The following is a 10489-nucleotide window of genomic DNA, read 5'->3' as shown; positions in this document are numbered from 1 at the left end:
AGCTTCGGCTGCGGCCTGGCTCGGGAGGAAGCTTTTTGGAGGCTTTTTGCTTTGGTGTCTCAGTAGAGCTTCGGTTTCTGCTTGGCTGGTTGTCCAGCAGAGCTTCGGGTCCTGCTTTGCTCGGTAGGCTTTTTGGAGAGCTGCTTTGTTTTGGAAGGAAGTTGAGCCGGTTGCTCGGCTTGAGCTGTGAATGGTGGCTTCTTGTTATTCTTCTTGGTTCGTGGAGCTCTTTGTTCTCCGTTTGGTTCCCGGCTTGGTGTGACTCATCAACCTCATCTTGGAGGTGGTTCCTCGGGGAAGTGACGCATCGACGGGAAGGATCGGTGCCTCGTCTCACCAGCACATGTTGAGAAGCGCGGGAGGATTCGCTGGAGTTCGGGAAGGATCGCGGCTCACGGCGATTGGATCCAGCTCGCTCTCGCTGGAGCCCGGGTCCGAACAACTTGAAGACCACACGTGGTGGAGAGGTTCGAGATAGGTTCTGGGTTTCAGCTCACCTGTCCTCCGAGCTGGAGCTCGTTATTAAAGGCCTCTGCCACCATTTATTTGGTGTCTGTGTGTGCGTACGTGTGTCCGTGGGCCCGTCTAATAAGTAGGAAATTGTTAAGTGCTTTGTGTGCTGTAAATGTTTGCATTGCATTTCGTAAAGTCAGTATAGTTCTGCTCTACGTGCTTCCCTAGTTCCCCATTATGATTAATAAATACCCCAATTGTCAAATGTTTTCAGCTCGTCGCGTCGATTCTTTCATTGACTGAACATTTCGTGTGTTGGGAGTTAGAAAGCCGTTGGTTCGCCGTAAAAGGAGGACATTTGGACCGACGGTTCTTGGCGATTTAGCCGCTCGGAATCGCGCACGGGACAGGCTCGCCTCGGCAGTTTGTTCCGTACGAGTTCCGTCGAGGGTGGAATACCCCGGTAGTTGGATCACGTGGGTATTTAGGTACATTGAAGATTGGCAATCGACCCTACCCCACGTGATCTGCCCATTGGCGTATTTCGGTTCTTGTACAAGGACCCATCGCTCGGACTTATCCGGGCGCCGATCTATATTCCGGGCGATCGGTCGGGCCGACTCGACTTGCGGCTCCGTTCAGAGCGGTCGGTTGGCGGCCGACCCCTGGCACCGTAATTATATATATATATATACCCCAGGAATATGAAAAAAATATTGTCACGTCTAATGCTCCGTTAACACAGTACTTCTGTGCCAGGATCCTTTGTCCCAGAAATGACCGAGCGGTTCCCAACCGTCTGCGTTCAGTTATTAATTAATCTTTACCGTTCCCCAAGGTCGTCAAATGATCCGAAAATGACAGCAACATGCACATGAGTGAGATAGATTGAATACGTTTTCTTACCTTTTGAAGGGTTTAGTTATAATGATTATGGGGGGAAAAAGTGGACGGGACGAGCAGTTTTGAAGAGTCCAAGTGAATCAACAGATACAAGGAGGGAGATGGGGACATGCAAATTTATGTACAGGGAAATAAGAAAGAAAAACCAAACCTAACCCCCACTCGGTGCCACAGATCATGTTTGTACAAACATTAAAATTACAGGCGATGACTTTCCTTTGGCATGATGTGTAGGGTGGAAGACGAGGATGCAGCCTGTTCAAGAAGCCAATGACGAAGTAAGCCAAAGACGAGACAAGCTAGCCACGAGGAGCACCAGCGACAATTAGCATCTCGAGAGTTGCACCCTGAACCAGCCCTCGTGACCCTCTCGACGCTTCTTCTCTGCACGAGTCCCCTTGCTCTGCCCTTCCTCCTCTTTCAAGGCTCTCTTTCCTCATCCTTTGGCCTCATTCACCCATGGGGCAGCCCCAATAAATACAAATCCATTGCCTGCTTCTGTACCCGACAGTGCATTACACCACTGTGGCTGGTACACACTGACCAGACAAATTGTGATGGCCTTTTTGAAGTTTGTGACACATGCCTTTTTGTGGCAGAAAGTCCTCACTTGGCCTTCCCACAAACAAGAGGTTTTTATGCCTACCATATTTTTTACCCTAACTTTCCTGTCTAAATTACATATGCTGCATCCTCGTTGTCGCATTTTCAAGACGACTGACTCCAACAAGTCCGTGATACATTGCTAAAATAAAGTGACATCACCTTCCGTTCTTAGCCATTAAGGTGGAGCCTCCAATATCCTAAACATCCGGCCCATCTGAAGACGACATCAAGCAGCTTAATGGAAAGGAGTGTAAAAATGGTGGTGTAACAAATCTAAAAGAAAACAATAAAGGTGCTTGTCTTTCCCACAACTGAACCAGCATTTAACACGTGGGACACAATCAACACATCACCATTGTACACCTCCTAAGCTTTTAGCATCTCTCCCTTCTTTCTACAACTGTAACAATACCTACAACCCCTACAAGACCACATTAGACCCCTCAGGCCCGATCAACCCTTTCAATCTGTAACTGCTGTTGGAACATACCCTTTAGACTTTTAGACCCGTTTCGATCCTTTGGAATTTTCTCATGTCTCCTTGGCTCCTTCTGGCAGAGACTCCTCGTAGTTGAATGACATCTTGTGAGGTCTTGATTGCAGGTGCATTGACCAGGCGTCTGTCGTGCTGCTGTGGGGGTTGCCATCCAGGGGCTGATCAGTATAATTATACTGATCAGCCACATCTTGTTAATGCTACATAGTCATGTGCATCAAGGAAATTATTAATGTTATGTTCTTCAGTCAGTTAAGTCTCAGTAAAGTGCATCACATGTTTAGGTCTTTTAGTTTCTCCAAGAAAAAGTGAACATTTAAGTGACCAACTGTGATCAATTGTGGTTTATGCAATGTCACAAGCTTTGGCAGTGCAGGGGAATGTATCCTATGTAGATGCATTTCATCAATTTCCAGTGATGTTTGTGCATTTGTTCTGATACCAGAAGAATCAAAATCAGCGATGTGTAAACCTTCTAGTGTCTTGACATGACTGAATGCCACATATGCCTGTCCATTTCCAAACCGTCTGGTACCTTTCATGCTGACAACAATTTCATCCAAAGTAAAACCTTGACACTTGTGAATTGTAACAGTCCATGCGAGAGTCAGTGGGAACTGGCGGCATGATATCTGTGCAGCCTTTTTGCCGGCTGCTTTTTCAAATTTTCCTTCGTGTCACACAATTGGAACTCCATGTGGAAATTTTTGCTTTCATTGGCTTGATGTAATTGCTCTCTTTCCAACAATATCGCTAACCAATTTGACCAAAACTGTGCTAGCCTTGTCTGCTGTGTTTTTTTTTATGATAGCCAGTACAGTTCCAATGATACCATTCACTAAACCATCAGCTGTATAAGCACTGTAGGTCAATATGACACAAGCACCTGTAGATAGTACCAACACATTATGTAACCCAGCAGTTTCGGATTGCTTTTGTGTTGCATGCTTTTACTGGGAATATGCAAGACCAGCGCTATTGGTTTTGTCATCAGATGCAGTTATGGAAATACGCTGCTTTTCATCAGGTGGAAGGTTGTGCAACTATTTCTCATTTCATTTATCTACATCGTAATTAAGAGCAAAGACATGTAAAGCATCAGATGGGTAGTTTGGATCGTCGCTACTTATTTCTCGTAAGCAAAGGATTTCAATGTCTGTTTCTGTGAATGTGCCAATTCTGATGCGACAGAGCATTTCTGCATATATGCTGCATTACTTCATCCAATTCATGCAACTTAAAATTATCTTTCCACTGAGAACCATTGAGCCTCTCTAATATGTGTGACTGACATATTAATATATGTGTGACTGACACATATATTAATCAAATATGGTTATATTTGATTAATCAAATATACGGATCAAATATGTGTGACTGACAGGCTGGAAGAAGATGGTGCAAATCTCCTACTTCAAGAATGCAAACATTGCCGACAGCATCTCATCTCCAGACACCTTTGATCTCGTCTAAGCGTTTGTGTATATTCAGGAACATATCTGATCCCACCAAACACACTTCATCGATGATTACCAGGTGAAGATTTGACAACTTTGAACGGAGAGTGTTCGACTTTTCATTTGTAAGTGGTTCACCTCCCTTGCCATATTTTGACACAAGCAACAATAGTGCAGAATGAACAGTCATGCTACCAATATTGAAAGCTGCCACACCAGTCGGTGCTGTTAACAGTATGGTGACATCAGTCGGTTGGATTTTGTTAGATAATGCGAGCAGTTTTCGTGTTTCTAATTGAACTCGTTTTATTATATGAGATTTACAAACACCTCCAGAACCACTCAATAACATTTTTTTTATGGCACCACTGGTGAACTACGCTTCATTGCTATAACTGCATCTTTACACTAACACCAATGAAAAACAACTTCTCTTTGGTATTTATACAGCCAACCATTGCTCAATACTCTGCAGGGGGTATATGTTCTATGTCAGCTTTAGCTTGGTAACACGTCATTAGTTCAGAAGCATGATCACATTGTGGACATTACAGTGTTTGCATCAAGGTCTTCTTGTTCGATCCCTCTCTCAATCGGACACCCTTCATTCTCATCATCTTCAGTGCCAGGTGCAATGTAAGCTCAGATATGCGCAGGAGGGCCATTTATAGCATTTTAATGTTTGGCTTGATCAATCGATTCCAAATTTTCCATGAATTTTGACTCATTTTCTTGTATCTCTTCTTCTACAGCATTATAATGAAATTCAGTCATCAGAGCCATTGATCAAATCTCTCTTCTATTCTTCATGGCATATACAACATGAGTTTTGCTCGATTAAAAGTTTGTCTTTTCTTTAGTGGAATTGAATTTCCAAAATTGAATTACTGCCTCATTTCTGCGTTTGTGCATTTCTCCATTATTATCTTTGTCCAAGACTTTTGGCATGCTGTAATCAACATTATCTTTGTTTTCACAAAAACTAACTGTAATTTGCAGCAATGTTTGCTCAGCACATGTCTTCCAAACAATCTGGCTGAGAGATCTAAGAGGGTACAAGGGTTACCATGTTATAGGGTACAGAGATTATCGTGTAATACCGAGGTGAAAGGATACAAGGGTTACCATGTTATATGGTACAGAGTTTACCGTGTAATACCGAGGTAAAATGGTACAGAGATTACCATGTAATACCGAGGTGAAAGGGTACAAGGGTTACCATGTTATATGGTACAGAGTTTACCGTGTAATACCGAGGTAAAATGGTACAGAGATTACCTTGTAACACGAGGAAAACGGGCACAGAGATTACCACGTAATACCGAGGTGAAAGGGTACAAGGGTTACCATGTTATATGGTACAGAGTTTACCGTGTAATACCGAGGTAAAATGGTCCAGAGATTACCTTGTAACACGAGGAAAACGGGCACAGAGATTACCACGTAATACCGAGGTGAAAGGGTACAAGGGTGACCATGTTATAGGGTAGAGATTACTGTGTAATACCAAGGGAGACGGGTACAGTGATTACCACGTAACACCGAGGTGAAAGGGTACAGATTACCATGTTATAGGGTACAGTGATTACCGTGTAATACCTAGGTAAAAAGGTACAGAGATTACCATGTAACACCAAGGTAAAAAGGTACAGAGATTACCGTGTAACACCGAGGTAAAAGGGTACAGAGATTACCGTGTAATACCGAGGTGAAAGGGTGTAGAGATTACCATGTTATAGGGTACAGTGATTATCGTGTAATACCGAGGTAAAAGGGTACAGAGATTACCGTGTAATACCGAGGTGAAAGGGTAGAGATTACCTTGTTATAGGGTACAGTGATTACCGTGTAATACCGAGGTAAAAAGGTACAGAGATTACCGTGTAATACCGAGGTGAAAGGGTAGAGATTACCATGTTATAGGGTACAGTGATTACCGTGTAACACCAAGGTAAAAGGGTACAGAGATTACCGTGTAATACTGAGGCAATACTTCTCCATATCTTTCTGCCCTGCGACAATGTTTTCATTTGCAAGATCTTCCTTCAAATTTGAAGTTATTCAGCATTGATATTTTCTTCTTTCCTCATTCTTTTTCCCTGAAATCTTCCCTCCATAACGTCTTTACGAGTCCGGTTTCTCTTCCGATGCACTTTTACATTTTTGTGTATACTAGCACGTTACCTGTAGAGTGATTGCACCCACCCCCCTCCCCACAGTGACACACAAACACATACATGCAATGGAGGGGGATACTTTGAGTACCTGGTAGGTATCTTCCATCTCCTAAAACCCACCAACTGGTGGAGATAGCAGTCCACAACAGCAACTTACACACACACACACACACACACACACAGACTCACACACTCACACACACACACACACACACGCTCACACACACACACACACACTCACACATACACTCAACACACTGGTGACAGCGTATCAAAAACGCTTCAGTCTTTTATCTAAAAGGTAATTCCAACCCCCTCCCAACTCTGTCCCATCTTTGCTCTCGCCCCTCCCCCCCCCCGTCCCAAGTCCTCACCCTTCCCATCCTAACCTGAAGGCATTGATCCCATCCCGACATTCAAGCCTTCAGACCTCTCACCTCTCCATATCCCCCCTTCCCCTTCCAAAGCTATACCATCTTCACTCTAACCCTCCTCCCGCTCACCAAAGCAAACGGGCATTCCCACGTCAAAACAGCAGAATATGAAACCATTGTAATGTTTTCTACTCCCCGATCATGCTCTCACAAACTTCACAGAAACCCGTCTGCACAGTCGCCTCTTAAGTCACAATTTGAGAAAATAGTCGGAAATAATAGCGAACCTGCATAACCTCCACAGTAAAAGTGCTGCTTGAGAGAAAACGTAATTATAAAGGGTTCTAAAGGGTAATTCTAAACTCTAAAGGGTTCCTGAATTGGTGTCCCTCATGTAGAAATTGTGGGTGGAGTCTGGCGAACTGTCCAACCATTGGGTGGAACATGCACGCACGCACTGACACACGCAAGTCTCCTTTTATAGTGCTATTGGGCCCGTTGGTCCATTGGACCAAATTTCCATTGGTCTTCACAGCCTTGCAGCATACCCGCCTGCCGTACTGCTTGAGCCCAGATGTGCTTGGGCCAGGGTGGGGATAATACTGTTATGGTCGTGGAAATTCACAGAACACCATTCAGGTTCCCCAGAGATCAGTTATTTCGCAAAGTGTGTGTTCCAGGTTAGATTCCCCCACTAATGTATAACGGGATTTGTTCGTGTGCCGGGCTGTGAATCTTTGAGTTAGCCGTTATTCTTTTGCTATCTTTTATTTTGAACAACATCTCTTCAACAACAAACTCCACAGCCACGCCACCTCCACCACAATGCCACAAAGTCTACAACCACGGCATCTCCACAAACATAACCAGATCAAAACGACCTTTTGCCTTGAAGAAGAACGACCCTCCTCCACAAACAAGAACAACACTCCCAGAAAGCCACCGGAAGAAGGAAACAGATTTGACGGTTGGGGTGGGGCCCTCAAAAAGGCATAAGCACATACCAATCTCCCTCCCAAAGATTTCCCCCGCGCGCCGGGAAGGGAGGGGCGAATGCCCCGGACCTGATAAAAAGCCGCGTCGGGACTCCGAGAAAGCAGTTGAGTTGGAGGAAGTTGAGCGTCATCGTGGAGTTGGTGGGAGAGATCGAGTCGTTGGTGGGTCGAGATCGCTGGAGCAGTAGCTTGTGGGAGAAGCCTTGGAGAACAGCCAGACGGCAGTGGAGAGTTGGGCGCATCACAAGGCTCTTGACCCACCAAGCCGCGATTTGAAGCCGCTGCCGCGTTGGCAACGAGCCAGCGAGACGGGACACCGAGCGTCGCCAACCCGAAGCCCGAGTCGCCGGCGAGGTAACCAGCCCGGCCTCTCGGAGCCTTTCGGTCATCCTGGCTCTGAGGAATATTAAAGGCTTACGAGCCCGTGTCTTTTCTTTCTTGGGTTTTTGTATGAAAGTCTATGGCACCTTGTCTCTAAGTAGAATTGTGAGTAAGTACGTGCTTGTACATTATTGAATAGTACCGGCTGTAGGCTTGCTCGTGTCTTGTCCCCATATCCCCCAATTCATTGACTGCATGCCTACTGCAAATAAATGCCCCATTGTTTGAATGTCAACCTGCTCGTTGCGTCACTTTCTGCCCTTGACCGCCATGGTGCGCTTGGGATATTAACTGGCTTTTAAAGCCGCTAAAAGTGAATCTAGTCCGACGGGATTTGGCGAATTAGAACCGCTCAGCTTCGCACACGGAACGAGCCGCTTAGCGGCTCGTTTTCGTACAGGTCCCGTCGAGATATAAACTCCCGGTATTTCTGTCCGCGCAAATAATTAGGTACATCGATAATTCGGGGATCAACCCTGTAGCGCGTGGACAGAATAATTGGCTAGTTTATGATGCGATAAGGCATCCGTGACTGGATTTTGGGGTTGGTCCAGAAAGTCACGACTGGATTGCGGCCTTCGGTGGGCGCACGACCGCAATTTGGCTAGAAAGGTCGTCCGCACGCTGAACGCGGCGGAAACCGATAACAATACCTTTGTAATTATTTTTACCAAATTATACTACTATTATTGTTATTTATATTATTAGTAATAATTAATACACTGCTTTATTACAATGTTATCATTGTTTTTATTATTTATTTTGTAATGAGAATGCCATGCCGTGGAAGGACATATTAAGCTGCTCTATATACCTTAATATGATGTGCGTTTAAAACATGGGAATTCTTCCAGGTTCTTTGTAATTAATTAGCCTAATCAACACAGGAGATCATGATGGTCATTTTGGTGTCACATTCTACATCAGAAAGCTGTTGGATGCCATGATGCCACAAAAAACATGCCACACAAACGCACACAATGCACACACACCTCATCCATTTATAGTGGATTGACAAAGTCGAGGCTTGAGGAAGAGTTAAAGCATGTAACAGATCGGGATGTGACAAAGATACAAGGGAGGGGCGGTGGGAGGAGGGGAGTTGGAGGAGGGAGCGGAAGGGGTGGGGTGGGATTCTGGAGGGAGGGGGTGAGAGTCAGAGGAGGAAAGGGTGGGGTAGGGTGGGAGTCCAGAGAGATGGGCAGTGGTGAGATGAAGGGTGGGGAGGAGGGATCCGGCATTGCCCAATAATGCCAGGTACCTTTGCCAGTAATAAATAAATAAACAGAACGTTTTAAATTTTCACTCTTTTAAAGTTTCATTTGTAAATGGATTGTTTTTCTTTCAGATTCCATTGCGAAAGTGGAGGTGAAGTCCGAGTTTGTTGATGATTCGTTTCCTCAAGATGAAGGTTTGAATCATGAACACATTGTTGGTCTCGGCCCGAGGGTAGTTGCAAGACTGTGTGTGTATGTGTGTGTGTGTCCTCCATAACTCCAAAACTATAAAAACTCGCAGCTTGAAACTTTGCTGCACGCATACCAAGAAAACTCCAACGAAGTGCAAGCGTGAAAATTGGGTGTTTGGGTTAATTGAAATACCCCTTTTGAAGATAATTAACGGCATTATTTAATTATATCCTTCATCAGGCGCATCCTTGGCCACCTCACTCTCTGGATCTTAAGGCGTTTCCTGGCTAACCTTGCTGTGGTCTGAAGCCTCCATGTTTTTTGGTTTTCTCAACCATCCCTTGACTTTCAACAGGCCACAACAATTTCTTCATGATAAAGTTTTTTTCGTGTGTGTGTGTGTGTGTGTGTGTGTGTGTGGTTTTCTCTGCAACTGCTTATCTGATTGATGTTCACGTCTGTAAGTAATTTTGTGGCTGTCCCACTTCTGAAAAATCGAACCAGCTATGGCCATCCAAATCCTTGCCACCAGCTCCACCAATTCTCGACCCTTTCTATTCCTTGTTCCCTAACCGAATTTACCAATGCATCCCTCCTCACCTGGTTGGAAGGATATGAGAAGGTTTTACCATCCTCTAAATTGATCTATAACAGCGCCATGACATAATGATTGGCTTCGTGGAGATGCAGTATAGTCCGGCTGTTTTATTCTGTTTCTCCGTTTTAACAAAATCCCAAAAATGAAACACTTAATAGTTATATCCAGCACTGTGGGATGTGAGTTTGTGCTTAGAATGAGGACCTCTCGAGCTTTTTAACATTTTTCTTGAGATTATTACAAAAACTATTTGATTCCATCCTATCATTGTTCAGTGTTAATGAGTTTTTTGTTTGTTTGTTTTTTTCAGGTTTTATTTTTCAAGTGAAGGTGAAGTCTGAGTTCGTAAATGAATCATCCTTTCAAGACAAAGGTCTGAATCACAACAACATTCTGTTTGTCATATTGATGAGTGTACATTGTATGGGAGCTTCTTTTTTTTTTTTTTTTTTTTTTTTCTCTCTCTCTCTCTCTCTCTCTCTCTCTCTCTCTCTCTCTCTCTCTCTCTCTCTCTCTCTCTCTCTCTCTCTCTCTCTCTCTCTCTCTCTCTCTCTCTCTCTCTCTCTCTCTCTCCTTCTCCCTCTCTCTCCTTCTCTCTCCTTCTCTCTCCTTCTCTCTCCTTCTCTCTCCTCTCTCCTTC

General features: G+C 44.5%; 1 protein-coding gene across 1 annotated transcript in view; it reads left to right on the top strand.

Annotated features, from left to right (window-relative positions):
• The window catches only part of LOC147009158 (uncharacterized), a 110366-nt gene extending 100147 nt beyond the window's left edge, over positions 1-10219 (top strand). The window contains 2 exon segments of the mRNA XM_085862717.1: positions 9191-9253; positions 10160-10219. The gene's annotated coding sequence lies outside the window, so the exon portion shown is untranslated.
• The last annotated feature ends 270 nt before the right edge of the window (positions 10220-10489 follow it).

The sequence above is a fragment of the Eptatretus burgeri genome, chromosome 17 (assembly GCF_056783735.1).
Source record: "Eptatretus burgeri isolate ZD-2024b chromosome 17, Ebu_testis_v1, whole genome shotgun sequence".
Classification (NCBI taxonomy): Eukaryota; Metazoa; Chordata; class Myxini; order Myxiniformes; family Myxinidae; genus Eptatretus; species Eptatretus burgeri.
Note: the sequence above shows the minus strand (reverse complement) of the source record. Positions and strands in the feature narration are given on the sequence as shown.